We start from the raw sequence: 19152 nt of genomic DNA, 5'->3' as shown, positions 1-19152 counted from the left end.
TTGTTGCTGTTGTTGTTATTTTTTTATTTTGTCCAGCTTTTCCTGTTTATCCTCAGAGAGAGGGTTGATCCAGATTATGTATTCTGTCTCCGATTCATTCTTTATGATGGTCCACGATCATTTCTAAAATACGAACAATCATGTCATTCCTTGGAGGAAAGCATTGCAGTCACTCTTGAATACCTTTGGAGAACATTATTCGGTGTGTATTCTGGGCCTCTCTCTAAGGGTTGTGGGGAAAACAAAAGGTTTCCGTGGTCAGATGGCTTCTTCCTGAGAGTGTGAGGTAAGCCGGTATAAACAGCATCACTCAGGGTTCTTGAGCACCGGCCTCCTCAAGGCCTCCATGTATAAGATGCATTGTGGGGAGTCTGTTAGAGAAGTGGTTCCCAAATCTATTTGACCATAGAGCCCTTTCCTCGCCCAGCATCTCAAAAAACCTGCTCTTCCAGAGAATACGCTGGAAGGTGCTGCTTTAGGCACGAAAGGAGTTTCCCTGTAAGACTGGTGACCTGCCTTCTGTGTTTTCAGCCTCACCCCTGGCCTCTCTTAATTTCTCCCACACTATGCTCCAGCCCCCTGGGGCCACTCACATTTGTTCTGTGTTCTCTGTGATCCATTCTGTTCCTTCTTGTTGCCTGGAATATCTTCTGCTTCTTGGCCTGACTCATATGTACCCTCCCAGGTGGGGCCTCATCTTCTCCTGGAAACTCCTTTGACCTTCTGGGGCTATGGACTCCCTCCTTTGTTCTTTCAAAACTGCCTCCTGGGATTCCTTCTCCTCACAGTACTGATAGGACAGCAGTAGAATTGCCTGCTTCTCTCCCTCACCTCAGGTGCTCTAAGAGAATAGGGCCAGACCCGTCTTTCACCTCACTACTGTACTTCAGTATATTGGGGCACCCAAGAATGGTTCCAGTCATTCATTTACTTTGTGCCAACATTCACTGAATGTCCACCAGGGGCCGGGCTCCACTCTAGGAGCAGAGAAGGAAACAAGATGGTCAAGTTCGGACTTCATATTCTCACAGATGCAAATGTTGACAAGACACCATTGGCCTATGCTCGTGCTACCCCAACCTCGAGGCAATGCAAGGCTGCCTCTGGATGCTGTCAGAGAAATCATCTTCCTCCAGTGAGCCTGTGGCTTGTCTGCAGTCAAGGAGGGGCTGGAAATTGGAGCCTCTAGGGGCCTATACTGTGTGATCTGTAGATTCTTTTCTTTTTTAATAAAGATTTTTATTTATGTATTTGACAGAGAGAGAGACAGTGAGAGAGGGAACACAAGCAGGGGGAGTGGGAGAGGGAGAAGCAGGCTTCTCGCTGAGCAGGGAGCCTGATGCGGGGCTCAATCCCAGAACGCTGGGATCATGACCTGAGCCGAAGACAGTTGCCCAACAACTGAGCCACCCAGGCGCCTTCGATCTGTGGATTCTTAATGAAAGCTAAGATCTCTAAGAGCGTTCACTCGCACAGATGATCCTGTGACTGCAGGGTTATGGCTTGCTGTTTCACTTGTAAAAAATAATCCTGTGTCTCTTTGCACGAGAGGAGATGTTCCAACAAGGCCCAGACCCTCAGGCAGCTGTTTGGGTTGAGATCATCTTCCCTCTTATCTTGGTCTTTATGGGTGGAAAATGAGTTTTAATTAGGTTCTGGTACAAGTGGAAGCTTGAATACTCTGCATTACTTACTGTGACTAGTAATAAAATTGTAATAATAATAATTATTATTATTATAAAAACAATAGCAATAACAATGGCAGCTATCATTTCTTGAAGGCCCACCTGTTCTAGTCAACAGTGGATAAATGCACTGTTTGGACTGGAGTCCTGTGCTGACGGAGTTGTCTGGGAGATGACAAGGTGCAGTGGAGAGCATGTGCCATGGAGTGACACAGGGTTCAACTCCATAGCATTGTCACTTACTTGCTGGAGAACTTAGGCAAGTTCCTCACTTTTTCAGAACTTCAGGGTCCCCTCCTATAAAAATGATAAAATCAGGCTCATAGAGCTGTTAAGGAGAATGAAATATGATGTATGGATTGCTTCCCGCCCAGTGCCTAGCACATAGTCTGTGCTTAAAGCCTAGTTGGTATTCCTTGTGGCCCACTGGACACCTCCTTTGGGTGGCTTGGACCTGTGGGCAAGGGGCATGCATGGATTCTGGACCCCACAGCTGCAGGCACTGTCTGGGCCTCTTCTCTGCCCAGGACCATGAGCATGTGGGGTTGCCCACGTTGGGTTTGGGAGAATTTCTGCTGCCTGCAATGTCTTCCTGCTACCCCATATCCCACACTGGGTGGCTTTGTTGTGAACTCTGACCTCAAGCAACGCTGAGTGCTTGAAAAGCCCAGATCCTTTTCTTTGTCCACCTAAGTTGAGGAAAAGGTGGGGGGTTTCAAGGTCCTGAGGAAGTGCAGCCTGGGAGCAAACGGCCAGTGATGGATTGTTCTGCAAAACAGATATGTGGGCATGTTTGATCCCGTTGGGGTCTCAGGCCTGGGTGGTTCCTGTCAGCTCTGGGGGCCCAGCAGGTGACGGGCTAGAGGACACGGCTTCTTCCCTGATTGATGTCCCTTCTGAACTGTAGCAGACTAATGCCTACTACCTGCCCAGTTTGGTTCTAAGTGTCCTCAGTTCATTCTCTAGAATTCTCACACATCCTCTGAGAGGTGAGGAGGCTTAAAGGCTTGTAAAGATTAGAGCGATGGTGTGCAAAGACGCTGGCACCATTTCTAGTGCACCATTGGCCTCCAGCAGGTGGGAGCTGTTCTTCAGAAGCTCAGGTTTAGAGAGGTTCAATAACCTACCCAAGGGCTGGACTTGACCCTGTGTCTTGAACAACTCCCATGTGCATCCCTTTCATTTTCCCACTAAGACTTTTCTACAACTAGAAAGGGCAGAGCTATTCAAGAAAGACTTAAACATATAAACTTATATTGAATGTTTATTGAATAAAGGAGAAATAAATAATTGTTGAATAAACACATGAATGAGTGAATGAATGATTAGATGCATGAATGAAATATAACTGCTGTTCTTCTGTGGAGAACATGTATTATAGAGACTTCTAGAAGGACTGGCTCTAAACCCCTTTCTCCATTTCTCGCCAACCTCCCCTACTCCCGACTCTGAACACTCTGTAGCTCACTCATGAGGAAAATTGTGGGAGTGGGAGTAATTTAATCCTGAGGCTCTTGGAAGTATCAACCAAGGTTCCTAAGTGGAAAAAGAAATTGTCTCATTTTCTTAGATGAAGCCAACATCTTCATATATTTAAGTATTTGTGTACACATTTATTCAAAGTGTATTTAGAGATTAACCATAGGCCAGGTACTCTTCTATGGGCTGAGAATAGAATGATAAATAAGATGCAAGAAAGGCTCTGAACGAGTTCATAATCCAGTGATCAATCAGATACCATAGTTCTGCAGGAACACGGGAAGGCTGAGTCTTACATGATCGGTGAAGTTTGCCGGACGGAGGGAATCACACGCACCAAGGTGCAGAGGTTTGGAAGGCTGTTGCACTTGGCGGGAGCTTCAAGTTCAGTTACGGTTGGAGGGGCAAAGCAGCAGACAAGTTTGAGCATGGGTACTGATTCCTGTTTATTATACTTCCCACTTTGTGATCTTGGGAAAATTATTTAATTCTCATCGATCAGTTTCCTTCTAAGCCTGGGATATTGACAACGATGGTAATATTAAGGATAAGGAAAAAAGGCAAGCGATAGCCCTTGTGTGCCTCGTGGTGTTCTAAGTGTTTTTGTATGTGTTAGCTCATTTTATCCTCCAAATACCCTAATGAGATTAGGTACTTTTATTTTTCCTATTCTTCCCCCCCCCCATTTTATAGACAGGAAAACTGAGGCAAGTACATCACTGAGTTATTGAGATGAGTCCATGAAATGTGATAGGTGTGCCTGTGGGAATGCGCACACGTGCCTGTAAAATCTGCCAGGACCCTTTGTTCAGAAACAAGTGTCCTTTGGATCCCGAGGTAACAAAAAGAAGGAAGAACTGACTGATGACAAAGTCTTAGAGTGTTTTTGTTGACGTTATGAAGTCTGCCACATTCTGGGAGCAAGGGAGAGATCCTTCCTACCATGTTTTTAAAGAAACCATAGGGAGAAAAAAAAAAAAAAAAGCCCTTACCCACTGAAGTGTTTTACAACTCTCTCCCAAGGTCAGATTTCTCCTACTAGTGTGACCTCCATAGACATTATCAGGGGTGAGTCTTGACAGCCTGCTGCTCTGAACTTTGCCCCCTGTGGAGAAATGCTTATCTTGTGATGTCTGTTCTGAAACTCTCCATGGGAACTCTCTGTCTCTTGCATCATTCAGCTGGACATTCAGGAGGAGCTCAGTCCTCCCCTAGGTTTAGCGCCAAAAGATCAAAGAAATGCTCCACATTCCATAAAACCTACATGACAAGGAGGAGGGAGACAAAGCTTTCTAAAACGATGTTGGAGGACAGCACATTCCCAGCTGGCTCTTACTGGATAAAGACCAGTGGGATCACTGAGAAGTATCAGTAGGGAAAAACAAAGCATTCAGCAGAGGCGCTCTGACTCCAAAACTCCGGGACTGGGAATATGATGGACTGAACATGGAGAATATGGCCAAATCAAGGAGGGGCTTGTAGGTGAGGCTGCAGAGTCTGAACGTCTTCCTCTAGTCCATGGGAAAAATTAGAAGGATTAAACCAGTGAAATGACAACATTAGAAGTTTACAGATAGGATGCTGCAATAGTGGAGGCAATAAATAGGAAGGGGACATAGAAGAGGAGAGGAGGATGAGGTAAAGGGCTACTGCTGGGTTATACTGGGGAAGGATGAGACTTTGAACTCAGTATTGGTAGAGGAGTGGTCACATTTGTCAGCTCTTTAGGAGGCAAAAATTTTAGGGCTGGGAATAATCTAAAGTCAATGAGAAATTCTTCATAGCCCTAGCTTGGGCTCCCCTGCAAGAAGACCTTGAGATTAGGATTTGAATGTAGGTTGTTGATTTAGGAAGTGACCTAAGGAAGAACAGGATATTTCCCTGGGGCAGGATCTCTAAGTCCTCTGCTAACATTGAGTAGGGCAGGGAAGGGAAGGAAGCTTATCCAGTACAGGATAGCTTAATAAGCAAATTACCACTGGAGGCCACAGGGGTTCATCCATGACTGTAGGCAATTGTGGTCCTCTGGTAGACTGTATAACATGCCCCAGACTTGTTCCACCCACGGGGTGAGACTGGGGTATTTATCCCCAACTCCCATCCACCATTGTTGAATGCCACTCAAAGGGACAGACATGAGCTCCCTGGCGTTCGTTCTTCCCTAGAGCTGGACACATTTCTTTGCAGCAAAGCAGCCTCTATTAGTAAGAAGAAGATCTAGAGCAATCAGATGGCAAGCTCCTGTGGACAGGGAGAACCCAAGGCAGAGAGGATCAGAGGTGCTTGCTGAAGAATACCTGGATATATGGCAGATGGTGGGTACTAATGACATAGGGTTGGATACCAATATTTCATGCTCTGGTTCTCTTGGTTTTTAATCCCTTTCTTTTCTTTTTTTTTTTTAAGATTTTATTTATTTACTTGAGAGAGAGCACACGCAGGGAGGAGAGGCAGAGGGAGAAGCAGACTCCCCGCTGAGCAGGGAGCCCGATGCCAGACTGGATATTCATTTACTCATTCATTCATTCATTCATTCATTCACCCATTCTGCAATGTCTTGCACACCGATGAGGTATCATGTGCTGAGAGAAGTATTGTGAATACATAGATATCCAAAGCATAGACTTTGCCCCAAAGACTGTCAGAGTCAGGTAGGTACACTGCAATAGGTCAGCTGGGCCAGAAGGAAGGATATGAATGGACTGGGGAGGAGATAAAATTGGGAAAGGGAGTAGAGACCAAATCACAGATCCCCTTGTCAGCCAGGCCTAGTAAGGAATTTATCATGAACTTTGCATGAAGGATTTTGACAAGAGACAGAAATGGTCAGACTTGTGTCTAAACACTTCTCTTCTGGAGAAGGGGAGGCTGGATTAGTGGGATGTAGACCAGTCCAGATTCTGTTGCCGTGATCTTGGGGGCAGATGCTGAGGGGCTGACCCAGGGGAGTGGGGAGGGCTGCAGTGGGGAGGGCTAGGAGGGAGTGGGCTGCAGGGGAAGAATGATCACCCACTGAAAACCTGATTGGCTGTGGGGGGCCAGGGGAAATGTAATGAAAAGGACAAATAGCAGTTTCGTGGGCCGGGCCTGGTGATGGTGCTGAAATGAGAACTACAGGAGAGAAGATGGAACAGGTTTCAGGCCAAGATCAGATGGTTAGTTTTGAACTTGTCGATTTGGTTAAAAAATTTTTTTTCAGACAGAAACTGTGTATATTTAAGACATACAAGATGGGGTGCCTGGGTGGCTCAGTTGGTTATGCATCCAACTCCTGATTTCGGTTCAGGTCATGCTCTCAGGGTCATGAGATCCATCCCTGCATCAGGCTCTGTGCTCAGTGAGGAGCCTGCTTGAGATTCTCTCCCTCCCTCTCCCTCTGCCCCTCGCCTTGCGTGTGCACACGCGCTCTCTCTCTCTGAAATAAATACATATTAAAAAAAGACAACAAGATGATTTGGCATCTGTATATGTAGTGAAATGACTGTTGCAAACTAATTCACACACACACCCATTTCCTCACGTAGTTGACAGTATGTTTTCCCTTTTTTGTGGTGAGAACATCTGAAATCTGCCTCAGCAACTTTCTAAGAGTCAGTACTTGTCAGTTGGTCGAGTTGTTGATTTTCGTCCATCCATGCCACAGCCGAGTGCATTGGACAGCTGGAACTCAGGGACGGGTGTGCCCGGGGGTGCGGGGACCTTCGCCAGCTGGGCAGCCGCTGAAGCCAGGCTGGTTTAGCAGGGAGAGAGTAAGGAGAATCGGACCTGGCACAGAACTTTGGAGAACAGCAACAAAGGCAAAGAAAAACATGTTCTCCCCTTACCATCAGGGGGGTTAGAGGAAACCTGGAAGGGAGCACGATGCCACAGGACCCAGGTCCCCAATGAGACTATACCTCTATCAGCGAGCCCCAACTTGATGATAATTTTTGGTGGCCACATTCCACTAGGAAGCTTGTTTTTGACTCTTCTATAAATTATTGTTCACAGGCTGTTAGTAAGCCACCCATCTCCCTTTTAGTACTTCTTTGATTATTTTCCTGGGGTGGGGTTTCTTTTCTTAAAAAGATTTTATTTTTTTATTTGAGATAAAGAGAAAAAGAGAGAGCATAGCAGGGGGGAAGGGCAGAGCGAGAGGGAAAAGCAGAAGCAGACTCCCCACTGAGTAGGGAGCCTGACCTGGGGCTTGATCCTGGGACTCTGGAATCATGACCTGAGCCAAAGGCAGATGCTTAACCGACTGAGCCACCCAGGTACCCCTGGGGTGGTGTATGTGCAGGATTTATCTTTGCTAAATTTGATCTGAAGAGCCAGGCTCCATTGTTGGAGCCTGTCAGTGCCTGTGGGGGACCTGTCGGTGGTTATCCACAACCAATTCCTTCTAGCTTCATTCATCTAAATGTATGAAAAGCATATGTCACAAGCAAATAGTAGTAGTAGTAATAATAATAATAATAATAATAAATGAAGTCATATCAATAAGAGTAAAAATAAAAATATCCTGAAGCCCCACGACGGCCTACCAGAAAGCCCCCTTGAAATGGACTCCATCATTGCTGGCTGGGAATAGCTGTTCACCTGGCCATTAGCCCACCTGCTTTCTCATGCATCCAGCCCCTGTGTTCTCCAGTGTAAGTTCCAAGAGGGTGGGGATGTTTGCTTCATTCCCGCCATATTTCCAGTGCCTAGCCTCCTGCATGGCACAAAGTAGGTAATTTCCAATCTTTGTAAAATGAATATAGTGAATTGAAGAACTTTCTTCCCCATCCCCCAACAAATCTTGCTCAATCTGTGATGCAGTAAGTTAATAATCCTATCAAAAAGAAATGATCAAAAAAATTTGGTTTTCTTACCAAATCATGAGAAAATGGCAAAGTTGGGCTCAAGGATCTCTAAAAACATCCTGAGTTCTGTAGTTTGATAATCAAGGTAATTATGAGTTCATACCCATCATCCATGATGAGACAAACTCACTTTGCAATCAGATGTCTAGGCTTGATAATTGTATTAGTATCCTCCAGAGAAACAGAACAAATTGGATGTACATACATATAATATATAATATACATTACATCTATCATATCTATCTATATATCTAGATTGAGAGACAGAGAGAGACAGAGAGGCAGAGAGAGAGAGAGGGAGAGGGAGATGGACAGGCAGAGGGAGAGGGATAGGGAGATTTTAAGGAATTGGCCCACATGGTACTGGAGGCTGACAAGTCCAAAATCTGCAGCATGGGCCAGCAGGCTGGAGAGCCAGGGAAGGGCCAGTGTTGCAGTTCAAGTCCAAAGGCAATCTGCTGGCAGAATTCCTTCCGGCTCAGGGGAAGTCAGTCTCTGTTTTATTCAGGCCTTCAACTGATGGGATGAGGCCCACCATATTACAGTGTACAATCTAATTGACTTGAAGTCCACTTATGTAAAAACTAACCTCATCCAGCAAACACACTCTCAGAAACATCCAGAATAATGTTTGACCGAATATCCGGGCACTGTAGCTCAGCCAGGTTGACACATAACATTAACCCTCACGATAACCAGTATTATGGGAATTTGAAGTCATAGATGATGCCGCTTCCTACATGTTTTCATTCTCCAGACCTCTTTTATCTCCAGATTTGTTTCCAGGGCGATGAACCACAGGACTTGGTCTCATTTTCTAGTACAGCACAGAAGGCTTCTTATAAGCTGAGCCATCTTCCTGGGAAGCATATGCTGGTCTGGTTGTGTGGGCTTTGCTTGGCATCTGAGAGACATTCAAGAACAGATATCTTGATTTCAGCTCAGCTCCCAGTGATAAGAGGCATATCAGCCATAGTTAACAGCCTCCTAATTGGGAGTTTAACATGAGGCTGCGTGAAATATATTTTTATTTTATGGTAAGGGAACTGATGTTGGGGCACCTGGGTGGCTCAGTCAGTTAAGTGTCTGCCTTCCTCTCAGGTCATAATCTCAGGGTCCCTGGATTGAGCCCCGAGTTGGGCTTATTGCTCAACAGGGAGTCTGCTTCTCCCTCTCTCTCTGCTCCCCCCCCCCCGCTCGTGCTCTCTCTATTGCTGTCCCTCTAATAAATAAATAAAATCTTAAACAAACAAGGGAAGCAATGTTAAATCATTGACTACCCTGTGCTTAGCCCGAGGCTGCACTTTGAGGACCATCATTTAATCCACATGGGATGGGGTCATACAGATAAATTAGATGCTATCTGTGGCCCCATTTTACAGATAAGGAAATGGAGGCCCGGAAGGGTGGAGGATTTGCTCAGTATCTCTTGTTCTGGCATGACGTATTGCAGCCAGATCTATGCTCTAGACTTCGCTGCATAAAACAACAGCCTTTCTGCTATGTTTGGGAGTTAGTGGGTTAAAAGTGGGGTGGCTACTCTCTGCTCCACAGTGGCGGGTCCCCAGTGAGTTTGGCTCGAATGACTGGAGGAGACTTAATTCTGGCTGGCTCTTAGAGTCCCTGGTTCTTCTTCACGTTGCATTTGCTGCAGCTAGGAAGGCCAAGGTAACTTCTCTTACTCCTAGGTACCGGGGCTGGCCTGACCTCACACGCTCCTTAAGGCTTCCTTCTCCACATTGCTGGCTTGGGGCCCCTCACAGCATGGGGCCTGTGGGTAGTCAGACTTCCTGCGTGCCACGTGGCTTCTCTCAGGGCAAAGGTTACAAAGGCCTGCAAGACTTCTTAAGGTCTGGCCTCAGAAGTCCCAGATTGTCACACCTGGGACATGTTCTGCTGATCCGTAAATCACTGAAGCCAGAATACATTCAAGGGGAGGGGATTGGATTCCGTCTCTCAATGGGAGGAGTAGCAAAGAATGCCAAGAAGCTTCCATCTACCACACCCCTATTTAGTAAGAGGCAGAGCTGGGACTTGGAGCCCAGATTTGCTTGACTTCAGAATCCTTGCTTTTTTCCTGAATTGCTTTGCGTCTGCCAGAACCCTGTGTGTGATGGCTGCAGGGTTCCTAATTATGAGTGGGACCCTGGGTCACCATGTAAATGGATAGAGAGCTGCAAGAGGGTTCTGAGATGACACTCCGCCATGTGTCAGGGTGGGACAGGGAGAAGGGCCAGTGCCAACGTCCTGCTGGGCAGAAAGGACACCAGTGTCATCGCTCATGCCACAGGGGGCCTGGGGCTGGGGGGCGGGGAGAGCAGTGTTTCAGGACTGAGGAGGAAAATGCTAATGACTGATGCTAATTAGAAACCACAAACAAGGGGGACAGAGGGAGTTCTTTAAGGGAAGGAAGTGGAGAAGTAAAGAACATGGGAGGAGAGGCTCGGGGCCAGGTCTTCACTGCAGCCTCCTCCGGGAAGGATGAAGACATTCCGCAAGCCCGTGTTCAAACAGAGGACAGCAGAGACCTAGCTGTCTCAAGCCTTTGCTTCATCAGCCAGGCGAGTGATGGCAGGGACTCTGATCTCAGAGGAATTCAGGGGCCCCGCAGAAGGACAGCTCGCAAGCTCACTTACCTCTGTCTCTCCTGCCTCTTGTTTTCGCTCTGGGGACAATTCTTGCAATTTGTTGGAGAATTAGGATTATTTTTTTTTTAATTCACCAAAGCATCCAATTCAAAGCCGTTCCATGAGCGACTCGTTATAACATGTTAAGGTTTCCTATCTAGATTCCAGAATGAAGCTGCTTTTCTAATCTTGGGCAATGGTATTTTCCTCCATTCAAAAACTCCACTTTTAAAATACGATGTTTACTCTCCATGCGTAATCGCACTTTTAACACATTTGCAACCCGGTAGGGAGAGGGTGTAATAAAATGTTCACTGAGCCTTGTTGGCAGCCTCCCGGCGGCCGATCCTTTCCTTCTTCCTATTCATCTCTGTTTCCTTTTGGAGTAAATGTGCCCATGTGCCAGGCGGAATTATGATTAGTGTCAGCCAGTCAAGACAATGCTTGTCCCTTGGCCAGTGCCTCATGTGGAGGTACGTGAGCATGTGACCTCGCAGTCCTGGCTAATGAGATGTCATGGGATGTCAGCTGGGGTTTTCAAGGTAAAATCGTCCCCGACAAAGAAAGAGAGTAGCATAAAAGAGAAGGCACCCTTTATTCCTATCTTGTCAGTTTTGAGCAATATCATGTGAGGATCTGAGGGTTTGAGTTCCTGCAGCCATTTTGTGACCATGAGGAGAAAGGCAAGAAAATATCAAGAGATATTGACCCAGGACCCTGACATCACTGAGTCACAGAATTAGTTCTGTGGCAGCCTTTCTTCAGACTTCTGGTTTTCAAGGCATTCTTAATCAAGTATGCTGCTACTTGATACCAAAGACTGCCTGACATGTATGTTTGACCTCGGAGTTCAGCTGGTTAGCGTTTGAAGCCTGACCTGCCTTTCAAATGGAAGAACAATGTGACTGAGAGCCTCCTGGTTGTGCTGCTGGTTCCCCTGAGAGGGTAGATTTCCTAATTCTAAGTGCAGTCTTTCTTTCCTGGCCTGTGTGTGTGTGTGAGATTGTGTGGGGAAGAGGGAGGGAGAGCGAGACGGTGGGGGAGGGACGGGGAGAAAGAGAGGAGTGTGGAAGAGCGATATGATATTCTCCACCTGAGAGAGAAAAATGTGTTCTCCTACTCTTTCTTTACAGCCCTAAGCACACAGCCTAATCTAAACTTGTCATAACTGCTGGAGAATCCATTTAATTTAATTTAACTTAATTTATTTTTATTTTTTTTAAAGATTTTATTTATTTATTTGAGAGAGAGAGAGCAGAGCAAGAGAGAGCACGAGTAGGGTGAGGCGCAGAGGGAGAAGCAGACTCCCTGCTGAGCAAGGAGCCCAACTCGGGGCTCAATCCCAGGACCCTGGGATCACAGCCTGAGCCGAAGGCAGGCGCTTAACCAACTGAGCCACCCAGGCATCCCTGCAGAACCCGCTTTAAACCAGTGCCTGTGGGATGCCTGGGTTTCTCTGCCCCATCCCTATGCCCTGAACACACACACCCTGGCAATGTGACTGCCTGGCATGACCTGCGGGCCACCTTCCTGGAGCCCACCCCATGCAGTCACCCAGGGCCTGGCACCACTTTGCCTGTGAGTGGACCCCAAGCACTGTAACCCCTCTGTGCCCATCATCTGCTTGCACCCTGGAAGGCTGCTTCCCACTTGTTCCTTGTCTGTGGTGAATTTCTCTGTCACCCAGGTGTCTACAACTCTACTTTCTCCAGCAAAGTTGGAGTCCTAGCCTTGCGGAGGTGTGTCTTTCCTTGGGTTCCCTTGGGATACACTTGGAGTTCCCATTACATATATTGTTTTAAGAGTTTATTTATTTGAGAGAGGGAGAGAGAGCAGGGGGAGGGGCAGAGGAAGAGAGCGAGAGACTCCCAACTGGACTCCATGCCAAGCGCAGAACCTGATGCGGGGCTCGACCTCACGACCCCGAGATCATGACTTGAGCCAAAATCAAGAGTTAGACACTCAACCAAGTGAGCCACCCAGGTGCCCTTCATTACATATTTATAGCTACCCTCATGTTTAACTTGATAATTCTTTATATGAAACATCTCCTCTTGTACCGGGGCAGGCAATTCCTTTCCCATCTTGCCATCCCATCTGCTTTCTGTCTCAATGCCTTGAGTTTCAGACTTAAGAGATACTAAGGATAAGTCTTTGGTGATAAAAGCTGGTAGCACAGTTATCCAAGTATGGAGAAAGGCCTGTCCCAGGGTAAATGGAAGTCCCTGGGGGAGTATCTGTAGTTGCACTGACTCAACTGGCCATGGGAGTGGTGGAGGAGGGCTAAGGGGCACTGCCGGGTGGTGGCTGCCAGTTTCCCCCACAGCGAACAGAGGCACTGCCAAGGGTGGGCCAAGGCAAGGGCATTTCTCTGAATGTGGCTTCTTGGCCACCTGCCTGGAAACCAGCATTCCTGAAGAGTGTGCCCAAGGAGTATTCATTTAAAAACCCTCCTACAAGGATCCTTCAGCACAGGGGAAGCATGTGACCCCCTGCCACGGGCAGTGCCTACACCAAAGGCCCTTTCAAAGGAGGAGGCACTGTCCGACCAGGTTCCAAGATGGCAGGTGGACCCTATGCAGACTTGGGCCCTGGGAATGCTCTTTCACAAAGAGGGGGCCTACGCCAGAAATTAAAGAGTCGCTGTGAACACTATTTAGGAACTAAATGAAGAAGATTTCATTGAAAAGGAAGAAAAATGAGGGGAAAACAGTAATTTCTGGCCTGGCCTGCAGGATCATGCTGGGAGTCGGCCAAAGTCAAGCCCCTTTGGCCAAGCACGTTTACATAAAATTTAAGGCAGCAGAATTATCGGACTGCAGCAGGTTGGCAGGGCTGTCTGACGTGGTGGCGTAGGTCTCGGAAGTGAGAATGTACCCACATAGGTACCGTACAGAATTACGTGGGACACCCCTCAGGGGAAGGACGTGACAGTGGCCCTGGTGGGGACACACCGTCCTGTGTGCCAGGTGCTCCCTAGGGGCTTGTCATGCTGCTGGTGCCCTGCCACATCCCCTCTGAGGCCCCACTTCATGCCCTGGCTGCTACCCATGACCTCTCAGGCCCAGTCAGCAGACTTTGCTCTGCCTCCTGAAGCAAGTCTGGATCTGCCCACAGTGGGAGCTGTGTGCCAGAGGGCTGATGGCCAGGGAGCACCGCTCACCTAGCCTTTAAAAGTTCCTGACCGTTCTTGTTGGCCAAGCAAAGGATTCTGGATTTCAGGTCATGATCTTGGGGTTGTGGGATCAAGCCCCGTGTCGACCTCTCTCCCTCTGCCCGAGCTCTTTTCTCTCTCTCTTTCATAAATAAATAAATAAATAAATACATAAATAAATACATAAATAAATAAATAAAATAAAGTCTTTAAAAAAAAGTTCTTGACAGATATTTATCTTTAGGATTTGGGGATGAGCAATCAGAATTCCTGGGAATTCTTGGGAATTCCTTACATCATAAATTATTCTGTATTGCCATTTGTATTTACAAAGGGTAAGTTGTATCGAGTATTTCTGCGGTGTTTCAAAAAGTATTTTACTGTTATTTGCAAAGAGTTGTAGCCTAAACCAAATATTCTGGAAAACACCAGTGAACATGAAGGGTTAGTATTTGAATAATGTAACATTCAGTATCTTAGCAGCCTTAAGAGCACCACACAGAATCAGGATGGCCAACTGAAGAACGTATTTCATCGCTTCCTAAACTTGTTCTTTTCTTGGAACATCAATATCACACGTAGGATTTGCGTAAGGTTCATTATGCATATAAACTTATTAATATTCATTGTGTTTGCAAGAATGACATTAGCAGCAGAACAGACCAGGAACACGCCCTTGTCACAGGACCAGCAAGACACATGAGACTGGTGTTCCCCTGCTATGGGCTCCTGCCTGGTTCCTGGAAATGTTGACCTTACCCTTCCTCTACCTGTCAGCCTTTCTTGGTTCTGCTTCGGATCTGACTCAGTGGGTGTGTTTGAACCAGTGATGTTTCCGTGTTGTCGTTGTTGAAATTGGTAATGCTTTTTCTCATTTTCCGGAAGCCTCACATGTTTTTGTTTTTTTGTTTTTTTTGTTTTTTTGTTTTGTTTTGGCATTTTGGGTTTAGGATATATACCACTGCAGTAAGGTAGTCCCACAAGGAAACATGACCAATGATTAGGTGCGAAATAAGTGAGTGTTCTCTGCCCTCAGTTGGGGTCATTCTTGGGTGTGCTGAATGATGCGGGAAACAAAGTCAGAAGAAAAATGATTAAATTTCCTTAATACCTACAGCGTTGACAAGTCCTTGAAACAGGCAGAGAGACATTCCTCTAGGGACTCAACAGCCTGGATGTTGACACTTTGCTCAGGGCAAAAGGCAATCCCAGGCACCCCTCACCCCCAGGACCCTGTAAGCCTACTTTAACATATAAAAATTCTTTTGGAAACTTCCTTTATCTCTAAACCCCCCAAGATAGGTGCTGGCAATCATCCCCCAAGCACATGGCCCACCGATATACACCTGAAGGGTCTCATGACTAAGGCTTTATTAGATGGGAATAAATGGCCTTTTCCCAACAATAGCTAGCCCTCTCAAGGTCCTGGAAACCTTGCTTCCAAATTTCCTTAGAGACTTATGCTATCCTTTTTTAAAAAATTTAAAAATTTTTTTTTATTTTTTTAATGATTTTTCATTATATTATGTTAGTCACCAGAGACTTATGCTATTCTTAAGCCCCTCCCAACTTGAGAGTATATAATGGGCCACTCCTTATGACCCCAGTGCGGGCTTTCTGCCCGTGGGTTCTGTCCCCATGCTTTACTAAAACCACCTTTTTGCACTAAAGATGTCTTAAGAATTCTTTCTTGGCTGTTGGCTCCGAACACTAACGTTCTTCCCTCCATCACTGGGAACTTGCTGTCTCTTAGAACTCCCAGTGGGGTGGAGTTCCAGTTGCCAAGAGCAGTAACTAACTTGGCAGCACAGCCTTTAGCAGCTTCCCTGTCTAATTTCACCACTCCCTGTGAGCGTTCTTTTTATTTTTTTAGGGGGAGGTGTATTGAGGGGCTGTGATGGGCCGAACTGTATTCTCCCCAGAAATCACAGGTTGAAGTCCCAACCCCCAATTCGGGGATGGAGTCTTTAAAGAGGTAATAAACTGTAGGGAAGGAAACATAATTTTCTTCTCCCCTTCTGCTTGGCTAAGGCCACCCTATAATAAAAGCCAGAGTAACAGGAGAGAAAAATTTAATTAATTATGTACAGGAGCCCACAAAGATGTGAGATGCAAAAGTTGGCCAGATGCTTGAGGCTTCTATACAATCCTGAGCCAAGCGAAGGGGCAAGGGTCTGGGGTGTCAAAAGAGGGGAAGGGAATTTGCAGGAGGGTGAGAAAAGGAAGTTTTTTTTTTGTTGTTGTTGTTGTTTAAGATTTTACGTATTTATTTGAGAGACAGTGAAAGAGAGAAGGGAGAGGCAGAGGGAGAAGCAGACTCCCTGCTGAGCAGGGAGCCTGACTCAGGACTCCATCCCAGGACCCTGGGATCATGACCTGAGCCAAAGGCAGACACTGAACCAACTGAGCCATCCAGTCACCTGGAAGCCTTTGGTGTGCAGAGTTTACCCTGCCTTGCCCCTGAGTCTCTCGCGTGAAGAAGTTTTCTCTCCTATTGGCTCCCTTCCTGGTACACGCCCCCCTTTCTCATGTAAATTTCCTTTCTAATTGCAGAGTTCCCTTACCACAGGGTAGCTTGTCTGTTTTCAGAGCTGCTCCTGTGTCTGCAGTTTCTCAAAATAATCAGCTCAAAATATAGTGAACTGGGTTGTAATAGCATTGTCTGGTGACAGATGGGACCTACACTGGTGGGGAGCGTAGCGTAATGTATAGAGTTATTGAATCACTATGTGGTACAGCTGAAACGAATGTAACATTGTGTGTCAACTCTACTTCCATTCAATTAAAAAATGATTATAAAATTAAAAAAAAAAAACAGAAAAGGAAAAAAAAAAGAATTAGTTCCAGCCAGTCCTTATGCCAAAGAGACCTATTTTGGGTGGCATATTCGGCTCCCAAGCTAAAATGAGGTCCTAAGTGGGGCACCTTATACAGTATGACTGATGACTTTTAAGAAGAGGAGATTGGGACAGGGACATACACAGAAAAATGTGAAGACTGGGAGGAGGTGGCCGTGCACAAGCCAGGGAGAGAGGCCTGGACTTCTAGATCCTTCTGTCATGGCTCTCAGTGAAAGCCAACCCTGATAATGCCTTGATGTTGGACTTCCAGTCTCCAGCACTGTGAGACAGTACCTTTCTGTGTATAAACCACCCAGTGTGGGGGAATTTGTTACGGCAGCCCTAGAGCAAGAAGACAGCTTTGTTTCCAGGTAAAGGAGGTACGCTTGAATCTGTCTCATGGGCTGCTAAAGTAAGAACCCAACCACGGAGGCGGGCTGTCCTTCTTCCCTCACAACAAATCTGGAGGGGAGGCTTTCCTCTCTCTTGTTAACGTGTTAGTAAAGTGAAGCTGAGAACGATAAAGCTGAGGGAGCCTTGGCTTTCACTCTGGCCTGGGGATCGCTTTGGTGTGGACCTCCTTGGAACAAAGCCTTGGTCTTGCCTCCCAGAGACAGCTCGGGGGGATTGGCAAGGCCCCCGCGTCTCTCTGGAGTCCTGCTTATGTAACACCACTTTAAGGTTGGAAGGCAGATGAGAGGAACATGTTTGAGATTTCACCTTTTATGCTTCCACTCATGGGAGGGATCAGGGTCCTTCCAAAGGGTGTGGCAGGGAACCCACAAAACTCAGAATGCAGCAAGATATTGAGAGAATAATGCTGACCTCCCCCCCCCCCATTGGAAAGGATGATAGGTGTGTTGAGGATTCCAGGGAAGAGTGAATGGGGCTGATTCTCCAAGGAAAAAGGAGGCAGGGGTCCCAAGATGCTGGGGGCTAGTGAGGTGGCTGGGACCAGTTTGAGTGTCTCTGTGTGGGAAAGGGAGCTGGAACTAGGCCATGAGGGGGAGGAGGCCGAGAAGCCCGGCACTCTAACATTTCTGGGACGGGAAGATTTATCCAGGATAAGTGGCTTGCAGTACTTGGAGACAGATGTGGTCCTCCTTCAGCGGTGCAGTCCGATCATCTGTTTTGCTTTCTCATAAATATGTCTCTCTGAATGTCCACATGGGAGATTTGGAAATAAAACAAAAAAACATTTTCTATGGGCATGAAAGGCTTAATTTATTACCAGCCTTTCAACCGAATGAAAATGATTTGCTTTTTAAAAGACTGTTTGCTGAACAAATGTTTTAAAAACGCAATAGATTATTGCAATTATTGTACCAATTTTTTTAAAAAAAATTACCAACAGATAGACAGGTGTTCTGAGAATGTTTTCATACATTGTTCTCTGTGAAGATAGAACTTGAAGTCACCTGGGAAGAGTTTCATGTACAGTTGGGCTCTTTAAAGGAAGGTACAGACTTTCAGCTTGCTTATCCTGTTGCTCTTCTGTCCCGTGCCTGGGACGTACTTCTAGGTGGGCTCTGAGAAGTTGCTGGAAATACTTGCTATTATACTGACCATAGGATAATGCTGGTGTCCTTGTCCACTTCCCAAGGCTGGCACTCCATCAGGACCCAGGGGAGAAAAATCTTTTAGACTTTGCCACCAAAACAAACAGACAGATGGATAGATGGATAGATAGATAGATAAAAGCAGTCATACTCTTGAGGGTATAGATGCTTTCGTCTTGTGGGTTCTATACATCTTGGAGATGGTCAGCTTTCTTCCTGTTACTGGTGAAAAGGTTGACAACAAGGCTCCCCAAAATGTGCCCCATTCAGCATGTGAACTATTTTGAGCTGAAGGCAGTCAAGACCGAGCAGATTCACGAAAAACTTTTCTCTCTCTCTATCATCTAAAAGAATTTAGATAGGGGGCGTGGCTCAGAAACAGCTAGGACATGTGGGCATTTTTATCTGAATGAACTATCTGTAGGGCAGGGCAACCATCTCATTCCCAAACATCTGCTCTTCTTATTGTCCTGGGAGTTACACTCCTCCCCTTTGAAGCCCCAGGCTTAGCTTAAGATAGCAGAGACGCCTCAATTGCCCAACTTGTCTTTGGGTTTCACATTATTATGGGGGTTCCCCTAAACATACCTAATGAAATTTGTTTTTTTTTTTTCCTGTTCATCTATCCTATGTTGATTTGATTATTAAGCCAGCCAAAGAATCGAAAAGGGTAGAGAAAAAAATTTTCCTCCCTGGTACCAATCACTGGGAAGCTTACAATCCAGTTTGTGGCTCGTGTTTAATAGCTGAGTAGCACATTTGGGACAGATTTTATATGCTAAATGCAATTTTATTTTATTCTTCTTTTCTCATCTCTAGTAGCTCTGTTCTGTTTCTTTACTTTTGTTCATCTTGTGGTATGGGTTCTTATAGGCTTTGTGAAATTCTTTTAGACTATGACATATAGTGGATCCTGGGGCATGGTGCCCAAATCTCCCTGTAAGACCAGGGCCCTCGTTCCTCT

This window comes from Ailuropoda melanoleuca, chromosome 9 (genome assembly GCF_002007445.2).
Source record: "Ailuropoda melanoleuca isolate Jingjing chromosome 9, ASM200744v2, whole genome shotgun sequence".
In the NCBI taxonomy this organism is placed as follows: Eukaryota; Metazoa; Chordata; class Mammalia; order Carnivora; family Ursidae; genus Ailuropoda; species Ailuropoda melanoleuca.
This window is presented reverse-complemented; position numbering follows the sequence as displayed.